The sequence below is a fragment of the Staurois parvus genome, unplaced genomic scaffold (genome assembly GCF_062004578.1).
Source record: "Staurois parvus isolate SC_StPar_1 unplaced genomic scaffold, SC_StPar_1.0 ptg000418l, whole genome shotgun sequence".
Lineage (NCBI taxonomy): Eukaryota > Metazoa > Chordata > Amphibia > Anura > Ranidae > Staurois > Staurois parvus.
The window spans coordinates 1,608,358-1,625,768 of NW_028318214.1; the positions used below are offsets into that span (position 1 = coordinate 1,608,358).

General features: G+C 42.2%; 1 protein-coding gene and 1 pseudogene across 1 annotated transcript in view; both read left to right on the forward strand.

Moving 5' to 3' along the window:
• Positions 1 to 17,411, forward strand: part of PPP1R9A (protein phosphatase 1 regulatory subunit 9A) — a 312,177-nt gene that overhangs the window by 104,816 nt on the left and 189,950 nt on the right. The window lies entirely within an intron of this gene.
• On the forward strand, positions 12,786 to 12,900 carry LOC149454745 (U2 spliceosomal RNA; annotated as a pseudogene).

Sequence of the window (17,411 nt, forward strand, 5' to 3'; positions counted from 1 at the left end):
CCATGTGACCATATTGAGTCAATGATGTTGCCCCTTTGACATCTCATTGGGCAGGGAATGACAGCTGACTTACGGTCTTGGACCCAAATCCAGATCTGAACACAGGCAAACTCATCCCTTTCAATGATACTATGACAGCCCTCAGCACTGGTAATGAGTTGCAGGGGGGATTATGCAGATTAATCAGTGTAGGAGCAGTAGGTGCCTGAGAAGCTGGGCTAGTCTCAGAGGCCTGCTACATCACCCAAGGGGCAGCCTACTTTGCTGGTTGGCTAGCGTGCAGCAGAGTCCTTGTTGACCAGTCCAGCTATCACTGTCAGGGGTCAGGCTCGGAGACCAGAAGCTATAGCAGTAGAGAGACTCACACCAACAAGCAGGTAACCCTGGTGGATGATACATGCTCACTCGAGGTGTGGGGTCTAAGAAGTAACCGATATTCACCAAAGCTTATAATGGTGGAGATGGGTTTTGCTGCATGTTAGTACAAGATCGAGGTCCTCAGGATTGGCCCACCAGGAGGTTAGCAAGCCGGAGACCAGAAGATGATATAGTAGGTAAAGATCAAACAGAAGTATAGCCAGTAAACAAGCCAAAGGTCAGTAACAAGTAGTTAAAGGTTGGGATCAAGCAGAAACATAGTCTAGTAACAAACCAAAGGTCGGTAACTAGTGATAGAGGAGATAGAAGCAGAAGTGACAGATATTGGCTGGGAGAGTACAATAATCTGGCAAACAGGAAATGCAAAGGCATGTTTAATATGAAGTTCATGAGAGGAGCAAAAGGTTTAAGTTTCAAGACACAAAAGGTTCAAGGTAGAATCATTCAAGGAATTGTTCAGGGAGCTGTGCAGCATTCTAGGTGACATCGCCAGCAGAGGGTGCGGGTTCAGACCTGGGTCCTGACACCAGCATTGAAAGGAATTGCTGTGATCAGTAAGTGGAGTCGTTTGCTACAGCTAATGGAAGGCAGGCTGTTTTACTTATTCAGTAGATTTTTTGGATAACAATCCAAAAGAGAAGTACTCCCCATACACCACAGTGGGTAACCCAGTTTACAGTCACAGCATAACAATAAGAAACATTTAACTCATTAGCCCTGGCCATTCCATTGATTATTCCAATAGTATCAAATGTTGGTTCTAAATATAATGACGAAGAATAAAGATAAACTTATGTTCACTGTGCTAGTTGCTGGCCCATCTCATGACTTCTCTCTTTATAGGAGTATACTCAGTGCCTGTACAGAAGTATAGAATGTAATCGGTTGGGGTGAGAAAAAGAGGGGAGAAGGTCAGGGTCATAGGATAGAGTAGTGTAGAAAATGGATGAGCAGATGGGGATTGAGTATAACACATTGGTTTATGAGTCACAACTGTCAGATGTTGAGGAGAGGGTGGTCAAAATCTGAAGGGAGGAAATTTTCGACTCACAGGGTCCAGATTTTCTCAAATGTAAACAAGGTCTCTGTCGGTGTAGCAGTTATTTTCTCATTCAGCAGAGCCCAGGAGACTTTGTGCTACTATCTCCTGTGGATTGAGGAATGAGGATTGCCAGGCTTTGACAATTGTTTGTTTTGATGCAATAAAAAAAGACCTAATAGCAGCTTAAATTGAGAGTATGGAGAACTCAACCGGTCTCTTAATAATTAGGGCTTCCCTTGTGTCAGGGCATGATGCAGTATTGTAGTTATCATTTAATAGGCGCTAGACAAGAGTGTGCGAACAATAGGGAACGTCCACTGAATGTGGTAGAAGGTGTGGGGCTCATCACACCCCTGAAAGCATTTGTAAATTCGGATGAACTAATTGGCACTTGATTCCATCTCAAAGGTAGTTTATAATTTGTCTGTAGACATTGAACGAAAATTGCATTGCAGTTGCCAAATTTGGTTCCAGTCTTCCATTTTTCCCAATTTCTCTGCTCATTTTGTTGCATGAGTGGAAGCCAGGCTGTCTTATGAGAAAGGTTACCATTTCTGTTCAGGAATACTAATAATTATTAGATTTATATAGCACCAACAGTTTGCACAGCTCTTTACAACGTGAGGGCAGACAGTACAGTTACAATACAATTCAATACAGGAGGAATGAGAGGGCCCTGCACACTAATGTATATTCCGGTATGTCTGTTTATAATTACTACTGGAAGTGGCTTACCACCCCTGTTGTTCATGCCAATAGACACTGCTTTGATCCTGAGAAATGGTCCCTTAAAGTTCAGAGGAAAGCTGACACGTCCATTCATTGGCAGCAAGAGAGGATAATGGTTGGGAAATCTAGCAGCTTTCAATTGCTTGTATGACATTGGTGCAAGGGAGTTCGCACCAGTTGCTCTCTTATCTGTTCAAGCCACATAAATTCCAGTAGGTAATGTTGTCAGTGGATGGATAATGCCATCTTGCATGGATAAACTATTATCATCAGCTCACCTTCCTTGTGCAAAAGCAATGAAATTTATCAGAAATGTTTAGTACCAATGTTTAAGAACCATGCAGGTTACCTTCACATAATAGATTGACCTTAAATAGGGGACCCAATGCAGTAATGTAACTTTGGTACAAGTGTTGTGTTGACCATGGCCTTGCAATAAGTCTAATTTATTTTGTATAAGGAAGGTCCATTGCGGAGATTTCCCCTTTCCTATCACCCGAACAGGAAGGTACACATAGTGAAGTTCTAACCCTTCCCCACTGTTCTTAAAAATAGTTACTGTCTCTGTCCCCATTAGGGAAGTGGACCATCCCTTCATGTCTCTTTGACTTTGACTTCCTGGCACTGGTGAGGAATCTCCCCATTGGAAATAGAGATGCCAAAAAAATCCTTGACAAAGGTTCTAACATTTCCACACTATATTCCTAACAAAAGGAAAATGTTTGGTTGGAGCTGAACTCTAGTAGTAAGAAGGAGGTCAGAGGAAATAGATGCAATACATTTCATCCTTCCAGGTACAGAAAGATCTTTTGTGTTTTGGGAGTTTAATATTTGAGGTATGCTGGGTGTCTCCATAGATGGAATTGAGTTGTTTAATTCTGTTGCCCATGAAGCATTTTCTATGACAATCTTCCAAAGTCAACACTTCCTCCTCTGGTTCTTCAACATCCTGCTGTCTGCTCTTTGGTCAGTTTGCCAAGGGATGCCTCATAAGCATCAATGGGGAAATACTCTCTATGCAGACAGAGAGACGGGAAGTGAATCCAGAAGAGAATACTTAGCTTTATTTGATGAAATCAGAACTTTTTTCAGCATGAACACACTTTTTTGACATAAGGCACACCTTTGCCACACCTCCAGTCATTCTTCAGTCATTTCTAAGCAACAAGCCCACCTGGAAAAGTGCACATTTTCATTCATTTACAGCACACTTTAGCAATTTGAAATCAATATATGATAAAAATTAACAAAAAGCAAAGGTTGCCTTCTTTGAAAATGTCAAAACAATCATATGACTGAGAACCTACACAGGACAGCAGATCCAAATGAATGAATGAGAACCTTCACAGATCAGCAGATCCAAATAGATGAATGGAAACCTTCACAGATAGATCAGCAGACACCCAAATATAGAAAGAAATTTGTAAGAATTCAGACTGGCTCTGCCTCCTCTACCTCCTGAGTCTCTGTCTTGGAGATTGAGACCATCCATTACATTAAAGGAACAATATGGAGGTGGTGAGGCCAAGCTTAGAGCTTACACAGGCGATGTCAATATGCACCTTTAGCTTCATTTATCTATATCACAGGATCTATTGATCACTAATACATGTAGTTGTCACTGCAACTACCCTACAGCTTACAGTATGTATTTTTAAATCATGTGCTTAGTTCAAATTTCCAAGGATTGTGACAAATTTACTTTAAGGACAGCTAGAGATGTCAGTATCTGTAAACAATGTCACAGCAGAGTGTTTAAAGTAGAAGAGCAGAGTGATTTATTTATTTCAGGTACTTATATAGCACCATCAATTTATGCAGCGCTTTACATATATATATTGTACATTCACATCAGTCCCTAACCTTCAAGGAGCATACAATCTAAGTCCCTAATTTACATTCATACATACACATACTAGGCTCAATTTAAACAGGATCCAATTAACCTACAGGCATGTCCTTGGTGTGTTGGAGGAAACCAGAGTACCCAGAGGAAACCCACACAGACACAACATGCAAACTCCAGACAGGTTGTGTCATGGTTGGGATTTGAACCAATGACGCTAGTACTGCCAGGTGGAAGTGCTAACCATTTAGCCACTGTGATGACCCAGTGGTATGATGCTGCTACATTACTGTCCAGTCAGCAAGCTAGATATTCTGTCTGGCTATCAATGGTTGGACCACATGGTTGACTGAGCAGAATTGAAATTCCTTGAGTAGTGAAAAATGTATATGTATATGTCTAAATTTCTGAATGTGGTGAAAATGTACGTGTTGTATGACCATTATACCTACTTTTATGGACAAAGTTTGTGGACCCTCCCTTTCAATTTTTGTAGTTCAGGTGTTTCCAGTGAAGGGTACTGTTATTACTACAGCATGCAAAGACATTTTAGACAGTTTTTTGCTTCCAACGTTGGTGAAGGCCCAATTCCATTTGAGAATAACTTTGCTCCTGTGTACAAAGCCAGCTTCATAAAGACATGGTTTGATGAGTTTGATGTAGAGGAACCTGCACAAAAGCCCTGACTACAATCCTATTGGCATGACTTGGAGCAATGATTGTGAGCCAGGTTTTCAAATCCAACCTCAGTACTTGAATACACAAATTCTTTTTTTTTTTTTTAATAAATGGGCACAAATTCCCACAGACACACTCCAAAAGGCTGTGGAAAACCTTCCCTGAAGAGTGCTGCTCCATAGATACATAGAGGGAAGGGAAGGGAGATCAGCTCCACATAAATGCCCATGGTTTTAGAATAGAATGTCTAACATAACAAGTTGAAAAAGATGTGAAGGTCAGGAAATCTTTTGGCTGTATAGTGTAGTTCAGATTTTATAATTTTTTTCTTTTTTTATAGTATCAGTGTCAACTGCTTTGAAAGCTTGTTCCCACATTGTTGCCAATGTAGCTACAAAGTTGAAAACAGTCTAATTTGCAAATTGATTTTGCAATATTAAAGACTTTCAAATAATTCACGCCACCCTAATCCTTATAGAATCTGAAACTGTGGTCACATTAGACTAGATTTTTTTTCACCAGCCTTTTTATTGTTATACTCTTTACTTCAACTTTCCATGTCAGGTGGCTGTAGACTGAAGGAAAGCTAGGGGGAAAGAGAACAGTGTGCAGCCAAATAAAAGCAATTATTCTGTCAGTTTTTTACATCAAATTTGGACACATCTGACAAGTTAGCATGGTTTGTCTTACGGGAAAGTACATTTAGAAAGTGTAGAATGAAAATCCTGACAAATATAATCAAAACTGGAGGTTTCCTTAAAGTGAAAGCATAACTGCTTTCGATTAGTTTATTTTTTTTCTATTAAGGTTTGCAAGTCTATAAACTGATACTTTATATCATTTTGCGTTCACTATGTATACAAAATGTATTTTACAAAGAAAAATGTAATACAGGACACATAAAAAAGCCCAACACTGCACTTTGGGTTGTTGACAGCCTAAAACTGACTAAACCAGATGGTCCCATCTATACTAGGAGAGGGGGGTGTCTGCGTTCCTTCTCGGACTCCTTCAGCAGGCTGTGTAATGTGATCTCTTTTGCTGTCCACCTTCATTCAACTGAGTGGAAAATGAACCTCCAAAAGGCTGGTGCACTTGGCTAGAGCTTGCTACTTGCTGAATACAAGTGCTAAATACAGAATATTCAAAAACAAAAAAAATAAAATTTATGGATAAAAAAGAAACATTTTATATATTTTTTAGTCTTGAACATAACAAACTCACTATATGCTCCTTAAAAAATATTCTGGTCATAGTTTTGGAGTTAGACAATGAAAAATTATTTTTCTGAGAATATTATTTATTTATTTCAGGTACTTATATAGTGCCGTCAATTTACACAGCGCTTTACATTTATATATTGTACATTCACATCAGTCCCTAACCCTCAAGAGGTGTACAATCTAAGGTTCCTAACTCACGTTCATACATACACATACTAGGGCCAATTTAGACAGGATCCAATTAACCTACCAGCATGTCTTTGGAGTGTGGGAGGAAACCGGAGTACCCAGAGGAAACCCACGCAGGCACAGGGAGAACATGAAAACTCCAGGCAGGTGGTGCCATGGCTGGGATTTGAAACAACGACCCTAGTACTGGCAGGTGGAAGTGCTAACCATTTAGCCACTGTGCTGCCCCAATAGATAAAAGAGGGATGCTGTGGAGGATGGACCTATGTTAAAGTGGTATCTGAATTAGGGGTTTCAGGGGTACAGAAATGAGTCAGATATGCATCACTGTACTGGCACATACATTTTTGTCTAAAACAATTTAGTAATACTGTTCTTCAAAAGCTCTGTTTCTCTTACCCTGTCCCCTTGGAGGGATCTTGTTTTGGAGAATCAGAATGTGACATCATGGTGTCAGCCCAACCAATCCTCCAATAGGATGTTCTTCAACTTGGCCAGGTGGATGACACTACCTAATGAATCTGCCTAAACATTTTAAGCTATGGAACCATCCATGAAAGCTGTTGTGAGGGACAGTGGGATGTAGGCAGGTGGTAAAGTAGGTTCCCCTTTAAGGTGCCTTCCTCCCCCTGGAGAAGGCTGGGAGACTAGGAAGGAACTAGTAGGGAGGTGGGTCAGATGGTAGAGGAAGAGAAAAAAAGCAATATCCAACTGCTGTGCTCCTGCTCTCCCCCACCTAGAGGACGGGAGGGTGCACTGGGGTTCCCCCATCCTAGATCCAGGAGAGACATGGTGGACTTTGAAAGCTGGTTTACCCCTCTGTTCCTCCCATTCTTAGCCAGGGAGAACATTAGATCCCTGCATCTGCAGAGAAATGAGCAGTCACCGGCAGGGCTTGGGACCAAGAGTCCATTCCTTACACCTGGGGAGTGAAGAGGATGAAGCACACAGCCAGGAGGGTGGATCGGGGGTTGGTCTTTGCTTGCCGCCCACACATTGGGTAGAGAGTCATTGGGGAAGGTCCTGTAATACCCAGAAGGTCAGTGTTACATTGGGGGTCGGCTCACCTGCTCACTTAGGCCATGTGTAAGGCAACCCACCACCTGTGTTGACCAGTACCTATGTCAACAAGATGTGATGTGGGGACTGCTATCAACACCTTCCCACTGTGGAGGGTTTAATAGAGGAGAATCTGACTGCTGATGGGTTAAGCCTGAAAATGGAGCTTTAAAAGAACACTTTTAATAAAAAATTACAGATTTAGTCTTAAAAAATCATGAAGGTGACCTTTAACATTTCTCTACCTTTTTCCATTGGCCGTAAGACCCAAAAGTCTGTTCTCTCTTTTCAAACCAAGATTTAGTCTGCTTCTTCTTTTGTGTCCTTCAAAGCCATGGTGGAGGACACATGAAAGGAAGGACGCCAGTTTGTACACAGCATGAAGATGGACAGGTGACATAATAAAGAGGAGGTGATCAGACAGTATTGAAGTTATTAAAGAGGATTTTGTCGGTAATTGGGTGTTGTTAATTCACAGGGAAATATATTAAAGGTCCATGCTGTAAATGCTTCTGAAGAATACGGGATCAGACAAACTCATGTAATCATTGATGAAAACCAGCTTATCCAGAAACTTTTCCTTTGAACTAAAAAAGGAATATTCATTAAAGTGATGATTTACATTGTCAGACCAGCCTGTGCTATGGCTTGGACACCTACGCTAAGGGATGCCGGCCTTGGTTGCCAGTAATCCAACAATATACAGGCAATCTGAAGAAAAAATAGGATGTTGAGGCCCAATTTTGGGAAACTGAAAAATTACCCTTTGCAGTGGGGCTTCACCCGAACTTTGCTCATGTAGGTTGAGGGGACATACAAAAGAAGATCTGCTTACCCTCCTCCACACTGCTAGACCGGTCCCCCCAGTGTCTTCTCCTCCATGCTCCACAGGTCCAAGTAAAAAACCTTCTGCATGCATCTCCCACCCTTATAGTTACCTGGGCCCAATCTCGATCCAGTGATGTGCACAACAGCAGAAGCTCTCTTCTCTCTCCTTCCTAATTGGCTCAGAGACAGCAGAGACAGCCATTGGCTTCTGCTGCTGTCATTCACAGCCAGGGAGGAGAGGGGGTGCCTAGCTACACTGTGTGTGTCAATGGACACACAGAGCTGGCTTGGGATCAAGCCCACACAAGTGCATCCATATCAAGTGGCTTGCTATGTAGGGCATTCAGCAGGGAGGAGGAGCCAGGAGCGTCGGTAGGAGACCTGAAAAGAGCAGGATCGGGCTGCTCTGTGCAAAACCATTACACAGAGCAGGTAAGTATAAAGTGTTTGTTATTTTAAAGGAATAAAAATAGGTTTGGATTCACTTTACGTTTGGTTCTCATTAAGCCAAAAAAAAAAAAGTTTGCCCTTTGTCGCAAACATGCCGTGTTTTTCTTTGCTGGATAAATATAATAGTATGCGTATGTAATATGACATCATATCTGATTTAAAACAGCTGTTTAAAGGTTTTTTTTTTCAAGTAATTGTAACATTCCAACTTCTCTTCACAAATGGTGAAGCCATTGACGTGTCTGGGATGTCAAGCACAGTTAGGAAATCCAGACTGACTAGCTAGCAAGACATAGCACTCTGTATGATGTAATAAGTAGAAAAATAAGAAAGGCATCCATTTTTAAATTTATATATATATACAGTCAAGAGGCGTCCCTAGGGTAGGTGTCACCCGGTGCGGTAACACTTGGTGACACCCCCTCTGACGATCCCTGCAGAATGGATCGGATCTGCGGATTGAGCATAATGGATCGGACTCCGATCCATTATGCTCAGTCCACAGATCTGAGGCATCCTGCGGGGATCGTCGGCTTGTTTTACAACTTACCTTTTTTGTGGAGTGGGTCCGGTGTCACCCCGTGTGGTCGGTGTCACCCGCACCCCCCGCACCTGTCTCGGGACACCACTGTATACAGTGAAGATAATAAATATTTGATCTCCTGCTGATTTTGAATGTTTGCCAAGAGGAGTGGGCCAAAATACCTCCGGAGATGAGTGCAAACCTGGTGGCCAACTACAGGAAATGTCTGACCTCTGTGATTGCCAACAAGGGATTTGTCACCAAGTACTAAGTCATGTTTTGTGAAGGGGATCAAATACTTATTTCCCTCATGAACATGCAAATCAGTGCATCATTTGTTAGACATGCATTTCTTTTGAATTTTTTGTTGCTATTCTGTCTCTCAGTGTTACAATACACCTACCATTCGATTTTTAGAGTGATCATTTCTCTGTGAGTGGGCAAACATTCAAAATCAGCAGGGGATCCAATATTTTTTTCACTGTATATATATGGCTTTTTTCAGCTGGAACGAGGGGGAACACAGCTCATTTTTGTTGAAGTGTCATCATATTGTGCTCCTTCAAAACAACCACACAGTCTTTTTCCAGAGCAGCCTGTATTTTTCTTGTGGTTACCTTTGGGTTTCCCTTTGTATCCCGAACAATTCTTCTGTCAGTTTTGGCTGCAATCTTTCTTGGTCTACTTGACCTTGGCTTGGTATCAAGAGATTCCCGAACTTTCCACTTCTTAATAGGTGATTTAACAGTACTGATTGGCATATTCAAGGCTTTGGACATCTTTATATGTCCTTTTCCATCTTTTTAAAGTTCCATTACCTTGTTACGCAGGACTTTTGAAAGTTCTTCTCTGATCCCCATGGTTCAGTATCTAGCCTAGTCAGTGCTTCCATGTAAGAGCTAACAAACTCAATGACTATTTATACACAGACACTAATTGCAATTTAAAAAGCCACAGATGTGGAACATTAACCTCTAATTGGCATTGTAACCCGTGTGTGTCACCTTGTGTGTCTGTACCAAGGACAAACATTCCAGGGGAGGGAAACTTTTGATCCGGGCTATTTGGGTGATTTCTGTTATCATTATGGTTTAAAAATGAGCCAAACAACTATGTGATAATAAATGGCTTCATATATGATCATCATCCTTCAATAAGAGAGTATTTTTTGACATGATCAGTCATATTTTCAATATCAATGCCAAAATTTCACAGTTTCTGCCAGGATATGTAAACTTTTGAGCACAACTATATATATATATATATATATATATATATATATATAGTACAATAGGAACACTTATTTTTAAATTTTTAGGGGGATTCAGTGGTATAATCTTTGGGACTGAAAAAAACAAACAGAGCAACAACTTCAAAATGTATGTATGTGAACCCAAGAACAAATATGCAAATTTAATGCAGCTTACCAGTTGTTAGATTTGGTGGCTGCATTAGTTTTCTTTTTTTAGTCTTCCACCTGATGATCCTGCCAGTAACACTCTTCCTGTCCTACCGTGACAATGTACATTCACTGTACTGTGTCTGTGGAGTAGTTGTGTTGTCACCCTAGAACAGGACTACAGAACCTTTCCGCTGTCCTCATCCCAATAGCATAGAGGGGATGGTAGGTGATCTCATAATGTAGACTGGAGAGGAGGAGATCTCAGACCATAGATGGCAGAAGAGGAGATCTCATAATACTGATGGGAGAGGAGGGGATCTCATAACAGAGATGGGAGAGGAGGAGATCTCATAACATTGATGGAAGAGGAGGGGATTTCATAACAAAGATGGGAGAGGAGGAGATCGCTTAACATTGATGGGAGAGGAGGGGATCTCATAACAAAGATAGGAGAGGAGGAGATTGCTTAACATTGATGGGAGAGGAGGGGATCTCATGACAAAGATGGGAGAGGAGGAGATCTCTTAACATTGATGGGAGAAGAGGGGATCCCATAACATTGATGCGAGAAGAGGGGATCTCATAAAAAAGATGGGAGGAGGAGATTGCTTAACATTGATGGGAGAGGAGGGGATCTCATAACAATGATAGGAGAGGAGGAGATCTCTTAACATTGATGGAAGAAGAGGGGATCCCATAACAAAGATGGGAGAAGAGGGGATCTCATAACATGGATGGGTAGAAGAGGAAATCTCACAACATTGATGGGAGAGGAGGGGCTCTCATAATATAGATGGGAGAGGAGGATATCTCATAACATTGACGGGAGAAGAGGGGATCTTATAACAAAGATGGGAGAAGAGGGGATCTCATAACATGGATGGGTAGAAGAGGAAATCTCATAACATTGATGGGAGAGGAGGGGATCTCATAACAAAGATGAGAGAGGAGGAGATCTCATAACATTGATGGGAGAGGAGGGGATCTCATAACAAAGATGGGAGAGGAGGAGATCTCTTAACATTGATGGGAGAGGAGGCGCTCTCATAATATAGATGGGAGAGGAGGAGATCTCCTAACAAAAATGGCAGAGGAGGGGCTCTCATAATATAGATTGGAGAGGAGGAGATCTCATAACATTGATGGGAGAAGAGGGGATCCCATAACAAAGATGGGAGAAGAGCGGCTCTCATAACATGGATGGGTAGAAGAGGAAATCTCATAACATTGATGGGAGAGGAGGGGATCTCATAACAAAGATGAGAGAGGAGGGGATCTCATAACATATGCAAGAAAGGAAGAGATCTCACAACATTAATGGAAGAGGAAGAGATCTCATAACATAAATGGGAGAGGAGGAGCTCTCATAACATTGATGGGAAAGGAGGGGATGTCATAACATAGATAGGAGAGAAGGGGATCTCATAACATAGATGGGAGAAGAGGAGATCTTAAAACATTGATGGGAGAGGAGGGAATCTTATAACCTGGAGAGAGAGGAGGAGATCTCAAACATTGATGGAAGAGGAGGGAATCTCATAACGTAGATGGGAGAAGAGCAGATCTCATAATATTGATGGGAGAGGAGGGGATATCATAACAAAGACGGGAGAGGAGGAGATCTCATTATATTGATGGGAGAGGAGGGACTCTCGAAACATGGATGGAAGCAGAGGAGATCTCATAACATAGATGGGAAAGGAGGAGATTTCATAACATAGATGGATGAGGAGATCTCATAATGTAGATGGGGAGGAGGAGATCTCATAACATAGACAGGAGAGGAGGAGATCTCATAACATAGATGGGAGAGGAGGAGATCTCATAATGTAGATGGGAGAGGAGGAGATCTCATAATGTAGATGGGAGAGGAGGAGATCTCATAACATAGACGGGAGAGGAGGAGATATCATTACATAGATGGGAGTGAAGGAGATCTCATAACATAGGTGGGAGAGGAGGGGATCTCATAGCATTGATGGGAGAGGAGGGTATCTCATAATGTAGATGGGAGTGAAGGAGATCTCATAGCATAGATGGGAGAGGAGGGGCTCTCATAACAATTTTTTTGTTGTTTTGGATAGAGTGGAGATGGAATAGAACCCCAGTCAGGATTTTATTGCTCTCCATGTCCCTCTAAGGGAGATTCACCTTCTTTATTTGGCCTGTTTACCATTATCGAGAATGAAAAGAAAAGCCCAAGTTTTGGGTTTTCACTAGAACAAAATAATCTTCCAAAGAGATCTGGTGATCTTTGGTGACCACCACGTTGGAGGGATTTCCTATCACCTTTTGGCTATGGGACGGGAAGTGAAGGAAAATCTCCCCAATGGGATACAGATGTCAGTATAACCTGGCAGGGATTATAACCCTCCCTAAATATATCCAAACTGTTTTGCTTTTAGTTCTGCTTTAAGTAAGCAGTCTGTACGTAACCAATCGCTTCTCGGCCTTTTGGCTAAGATCAAGTGTAGTATCTGTTCTTATCAGTGTCCAGTGGGGGTGCTCCCGACCATTCTAGTTTACGGGGATGGTTGTTGTATAGTACCCTCACTGGTATGATGGGGGTCCGGAAGGCTAGTACCGGAGGGACAGAAACCAGGGAGCGCCATGATTCGTTCTGGGGCCTTGGGAGTAATTCCTCTGGGGAGACCGGAAAGACCCAGTACCTCCTGATCTGAGCATGCTACCTTGGTCTGGCCAGGGGCTGGGGACGCAAAAAGTCCGCAAACTCAGTGCCCCCTGGGGAAGACGCTCTCAGGGGTGTCACTAGTAACACTTGGGTGTGGGACCCCACGGTGTGAAGATGACACATGGCCACTGTTTTTCACTTCTTTTTGCACAGCGCCCTAAGGACCAGGTCTTTTGGCTAAGTCCGGGGCAATTTTTGCTACAGGCCTCAGGGCCTGGTCTGTGCACTATTAGGCACGGTACCACTTTTTTATTTTCTATTTATTTACCACTCCCACGTTTTGTCACTTTTTCTGTTCTTATGTGTGTGTTTTTTCACGGATGGAGGGTGTGGGTCCTCGGGCCTTACCTGAAGTCTAGGGGGAGGATGTGTGGCCATACGGTTCCTTCCTCCCCTGATCCCTAGGGGGTTTTCTCTTCGGGAGAACCCCCTCGCCTAGTACTGGATGTCCGGCTTCGGCTGGGCATAAGGAACGGTGGTCCACCAGGCCTTTTGGCCAGGAGGACCAAATGGGAACCTTGTCCCTGTCAGGAGCTTCGTGCCCCGGGGGATCAGGCGAACGGTCCAACCCCTTTCGGGGGTAGGACAAACACACCCCTAAGTGCACGTTTTTCGTGTGGTGTTTTGCACTTGCACTTTTTTGCGGACACTTACGGGTTTTTCGATATAGTTGCACGTTTGCGGACTTAAAAAAAAAAAAAAAGTCTGTACGTAACCAATGCCAAAGTATCATTTTGAGGGACTGATCTTTTAAGACCGACTGTTAACACACGGCGTACTTTTTACAGGCCAGAAAACGCACAGTGGCTGGGGAGGAATCGTGCATTCGTTTGGCTCGGAAAGCATAAACCTCTTCTGGTATACAAGAGTCGAGGGACAGGCGCTGTTCACTGAATAACACGCGGTCCATCGAGTTTTCGTACCTGTGTGAGCTAAGCCTTAAATGACTTCATCCGCTTCACCAGCTCCACAGTTAATTTTTACCAAATGTTCAGGAATTTTTAAGGGTTTGCACATTGAGATGCAGGTTATGTGCTGATTACAGGTCATCTGCTGATTGGAGACTCTGTGCTGATTGTGATTGTATGAGGATGCATATCGGGGTGCCGTATGGACTGCAATCAAAGCACACAACAACACCAGCCCCTAGTACTTAGAATTTAGAGTGCTTGCTGTTTTCAAAATTATTTGAAAAGGAGTGCAAAGTGCAGTCATACTGTGCAAAGAGTAGGAACTCCAGGGCTTACTTTATTATAACTTGGGGGAATTTGTAGATGTGGTTTGGGGTCTCTCCACAAAGAACGTTGTACAGGGGCAATACTACAAATCATGGGGTCTCATAGACAGATTTTGAGAACCCCACTTTCGCCTTGACCTCTCTACTGTCATTGATCTTAAAGAACTCCATTAATGGGATCAGCTTAAAGTGGTTGTAAACCCCTGAAATGAAAAATGAACAAAGCATATTATTCTACAGTGTGTACTTACCTCAGTCCAAAGTGTGATTCCTTTCTGTTCTCACCTTCCTCTGCTATCTGCACTTCTGACAGTTTATAAGAAATTCAAATACACTTATAAAAATTATAGACCCTTCATTTCTTTGTAAGTGGGCAAACTTACAAAATCTGCAGGGGATCAAATAATTATTTTCACACATATATATATATAATTATTATTATACAGTATTTATAAAGCGCCAATGGTTCGCTTAGCGCTGTACATTATATATATATATATATATATATAAAAAATTTAATTCTAACAACAAATTATAAATAATTTACATTTTATATTTCTAATAATGTATATTATTATACAGTTAATATATAATGATAATTTATAAGTAAATATTATTATTATTATTATTATTAACCACTTGCCCTCCTGCGGATTTACCCCCTTCCTGACCAGGCCATTTTTTTGCATTACAGCACTGCATTACTTTAACTGACAGTTGCGCGGTCATGCAACTCTGCACCCAAATTAAATTTACGTCCTTTTCCTCCCACAAATTGAGCTTTCTTTCGATGGTATTTGATCACTGACAATTGAGAAAAAAAACAATATTGTTGACTTTTTTCTATTAAAAATGTCCAGTAAAACAATGTAAAAAATCAAATTTCATCATAAATTTAGGCTAAAATGTATTCTGCTCCATGTCTTTGCTAAAAAAAAATCCCAATACGTGTAAATTAATTGGTTTATGTGAAAGTTACAGCATTTAAAAATGGTGGTATATATACTGGGAATTTTTTTTTTTGTTTACTAGTAATGGTGGCGATCAGCAACTTAAAGCAGAACTGCGGTGGACATTCTGACACTGGGGGGGAACACTGACTTGGTGTCACTGATATCCCCAGTGACACCAATATAATTAGCAGTGCTAAAAAAAAAAAAAAGCACTGACACTGTACTAATGGCACTGGGCAAGAAGGGGTTAACATGAGGGGCGATTAAAGGGTTAACTGTGTGCTGGGTGTGTTTTACTATGGGGTGGTGTCTGTGTTCTTCACTGTAAGCACACTGCTTTGGATGGCTGTGCTGTGCAGGGAGGAGAACTGTTAGTAAAGAAAACAGTTCTCCTCCCCGTCAGAGATCCTTGGTAATCACCTCCTCATGTGTGCCCCCTGCCCGGAAAAGCAAAATTACATGTATATATACGCTCTGTAGCTCGGGAAGCTGTTAATAATATTAATTATTATTCATAAATATATTATTCAAATATATATATATTATAATATTATGTTAATTGGATGCCCCCAAACCATGTCCCCCGCCCCACCCAAGCTTGCCAGTTCTGTGTGATGATAATTACAGCGGAGTGTAAAAGCCGGGAGACCTCCACAGGACGAATGATTGTGCAGGAGAGGGAGGAAGATTCTGTAAAAGCAAGTTTATTGCGCTCCTACTTATAAAATGACCCAACAGATGTAATGGACTAAAAATAACAGTTCACAGTCAGGCCTTTTACCGAGCAATGACCTTTTAATGCGCTTTAATCAAGTCGTTGTCTGCAAACTTATAATTAAAACACCTACTACACCGTCTTCAAATGTCGTGACTGCACTCATTCGGGGTTATTTTTAAATGCAGCCGCATGGTGCTGTACTGGGGAAGCAATTGTAAAGGAGATGCAGGTTCTAACTGAATGGCATTGACTTTTTGTAGTTCTCTTTCTCTCTCTATAAATATATTTCATGAACCAGTGATTTAAAAAAAAAAAAAAAACTATTTTCACCATTTTTTCATCTTTTGTTACAGTGCAGTGTTGATCTCCCGCAGACGCTTTTCAACCACTTCATGTCTACATGCACTCCAGTGATGGTTGCGTAGCATTTTTCAGGGCGGGTTTCCTGATAATGTGACAATGTGCTTTGTAATGTGGTTTTTCAATCGGAAGGCACACAACTAAGAGACAGGGACACCTGATGTCACCTGATAACAGGAAAGGTATACACAAAGACCTTTATGGCAGGATCACCAGATATTATTGGTCATGAAGGGGGGTCTGGTAATGAAGGGGGTTAAAATTAGGACTTTTTTTCAGCAGGAACACGGGGGAATACAGTTCCGGCACCTCCAGCACTGAATGTATGTAATGGCAAGTGCTGGAGAGTGCTGGAGGGTCTATTGATGCTGGCCGCTGGGGGATCTATTGTTGCATAGGGGGTCTATTGTTGCTGGTGAGGAATTTATTGTTGCTGGGAGTGTCTTATGTTGCTAGTGGGTCAGTTGTTGCTGAGAGGGATCTACTGTTGAGGGAGAGGTCTGCTGGGAGTTCTGTTGTTGTTGCTGGGTGTCTAATAATGCTGGGGTGAGTCTATTGTTGCTGATGTGGTATTTTGTTGCAGGAGATCCATTGTTGCTGGGGGGGTCTATCATTGTTGGGGGATTTATTATTGTGGGGGATCTAGTGTTGCTAGAGAGGTGTCTATTGTTCCTGGTTGCTGGGAATATATTTTACTGCTTTTCTTGTTATTATTAACAAATTCCAATTGAATGAGACTAAGCTTTTTATTCTCTAAAAGGGGTAGTACTGGGAGGTGGGTAAGGGGTGGAACCAAGGGACGATGTTCGGAGGTGGGTAGGGGGTGAAACCAAGAGACGGTGCTCGGAAGTAGGTAGGGAGTAGAACCAAGGGATTGTGCTTGGAGGTGGGTAGGGGGCGGAACCAAGGGACGGTGCTCAGAGGTCGGTAGGGGGTTGAACCAAGGGACGGTGCTCGGAGGTGGGTAGGGGATGGAACCAAGGGACGGTGTTCGGAGGTGGGTAGGGGATGGAACCAAGGCACGGTGCTCAGAGGTGGATAGGGGATGGAACCAAGGGATTGTGCTCGGAGGTGGGTAGGGGATGGAACCAAGGGACGGTGTTC